Here is a 286-nt window from a genome sequence, read left to right on the forward strand (position 1 = left end):
CCATCCTATTTTTCTCTTTCCATTCTTCTTCTCGCCGTCGTCATCATCCATCGTTCATGGTTATTGTACCCCCTCCTCGAGATTGACCGACCGACCCGGCCGCGGCAATGTCGACGTCCATCTCAACAACGCTCGCTTCGCTGGCGGCGACAACGGCCGCGTCGATAGGGCCCGTTGTAAATGGCACCAATCTCTCATCCAGCGCCGCTGCCAACGCCACGACCACGACCAGCCCAACGGTTCTCGTTCTACCCCAGCTCACGACACCGTTCGTGCCGCCGTCACA

Source organism: Beauveria bassiana (genome assembly GCF_000280675.1).
Source record: "Beauveria bassiana ARSEF 2860 unplaced genomic scaffold BBA_S00026, whole genome shotgun sequence".
Taxonomy (NCBI): domain Eukaryota; kingdom Fungi; phylum Ascomycota; class Sordariomycetes; order Hypocreales; family Cordycipitaceae; genus Beauveria; species Beauveria bassiana.